The following is a 2,152-nucleotide window of genomic DNA, read 5'->3' as shown; positions in this document are numbered from 1 at the left end:
GTGTGTTGGTGTGGAGGGAGGTGTGTGTGTGTGTGTGTGTGTGTGTGTGTGTGTGTGTGTGTAGAAGTGAACTGGAATGTCTAGCTGGCAGGAGGGGTGGGAGGCTGTGTTGAGATACACCTGTTATTGAAGGTCAAGAATGAGGTCAAAGAGAGGCCAAAGCTAGATTCTACCCCAGGTACTCAAAAGCCAGACAACCAAGCCTTTTCTTCATCCTTTTGGTGGCTCTGGGTCCCATAGTTTCTGTCCTTATCCCAGCAGCTGTTGGCAGAGAGAAGAACCAGGTGAATAGATTAGAAGCTTCTGGAGTTGAGGGCAAGTCCTGCCTCTCATTATTCTGTATCCTCTACAATTATAGAAGGCAGATCCCAAAGGTACTTCTTTGTCAAGGGAGAAACAGAGAGCCCTCTAAGAAGTGCAGAGGAAGGAGGCAGCAGAGGTAATCCCCATCTTATGCCTCCTCCCTCCCAGCCTCCACCTTCATACCTCACACAGATTGCAAAACAACCCAGCTTCTTGCCAAGTGTTAGGCTGACTGAATTTCAGCTCTAGCTGCCTCTGCTTCCTCTTCCCTGTCCCTTGTTGCAAAGTCAGGGAGGGAGCCTTGACCCCTGGACCGCCCCCCCTCCCCAACGGGGATAAACACCAGCAAGTAGAACAGAGGGTGGGCCAGATCACCAGAGCAGCCAGCAGAGCTGTGGGCCGTGGGGGAGGATCCAGGACAACTAAAGGGAGTGTGCTAGTGGTGGTACTGGGGCTGGTAGAGAGCTAGAGGTCATGCCAAGGGCTCTGACTTTGAGTACAGCCCTGGCAGATCCTTGGGCTGTGGCCCTGGCTCTGATGGAGAGTCAGAAAGGAGGCACAGGGAGCAGGCAGGGCCAGACATGGCAGCTCACCTTCCAGCTTTCCCTCCAGAGCCCAAGGGGAGGAGGGAGAGGAGGTGGAGGCTGAGTTCTGAACCAAGTTTTCCTGAAAAGCCTCTTTCCTTGTTTGTCCTCGCCCCTCCCAGGCCCTCCCACGCTCTGCGGCAGCTTCCCAGCTCTGGGCCAAAGGGCCAGAGCAGGACAAAGAAGGGGCCAGGGCAGGACAAAGAAGAGCTCACTGCCTTCTCTCTCCCACTTTCCTTAGGGGCTTGAGAACAAAACTAAAGCCCCAGCCATTCTAGGGAGCCATTTTAGGGGGCCCATCTTTTACTGGGAGTCAAAGTCTACTGGGATCAGCGGTAAGGCAGCTGCCCAGCCACCACCCCTTCAGTCACCCTCACAGTCCTCTCAGCTTACTCACTTCCTTACTGCCCAGCTATTTTCTTCCTGGTGTCTACACTCCTTTCCTCTGCCTCTTTGGCGGCTGTCATGTTCCCAGGCATCCACCAGTGCTGCCCCAGGAGCTGCTTGTGAACAAGTGGAGAAGGGGAGGAAATCTCCCTACAATCCCTGGGTCTGTGGAGGAATTAGCAGGAAGCAGCAGGTAGGCTGGGCTCACTTGGCTGCTTGAAGAGGCTCTTGTCTCTCCCCGTAACCCAAATCCTGAAACAGGATAGACGTCTATTTGAGACCTGTTTTTACCAACTGGGCAATCGCTGCTGTGAAGGAAGATGCTGGCTGTTGCGAGCCTCCATTCAGTGTTTCACTTGCACATCTGCCCGTCTCCTCATGTTTAGGGTGGGCAGAGGAAACTAGCAATAGATGTCTGACCATGGGCCAGTCACTGCAAAGCCTCATTTTCCTCATCAGTAGAGGGAGGGAGGGTAAGATGCTCTTAACCCTGGGTGTTCCCTTCAGAGTTACCTTCTGTGGAATCCACAAATTACCCTCAAACCCTGGGGGTGGTGGAATGGGAGTATCATTGTGCTCCCAGGCCCCTGACTCACCTCTGGCCTCGTTACTTTAGGACCTCAAAGCACTTTCACCATAAAGTTCCCCTTCCTTGTCCTTTTTATTTCACAAATAAAGGGAAATGACTCAAGCCAAAGTCACCTCAAATGGGTGGGAAGGTATCACACAAGCAAACAGGGAGTCCCAAGGGGCATCTTCACCCCCAATGCAAGTCCTTTCCCCAGGGGCGCTCTCCCGGAGGGGAGCAGAGGGGAGAAGAGGTCACATTTCCTTTTAGTTTTAGGACTTGGCCCCACAGCAGAAGTTCAGCTTAAGCT

This window comes from Myotis davidii, unplaced genomic scaffold (assembly GCF_000327345.1).
Source record: "Myotis davidii unplaced genomic scaffold, ASM32734v1 scaffold327, whole genome shotgun sequence".
Taxonomy (NCBI): Eukaryota; Metazoa; Chordata; class Mammalia; order Chiroptera; family Vespertilionidae; genus Myotis; species Myotis davidii.
This window is presented reverse-complemented; position numbering follows the sequence as displayed.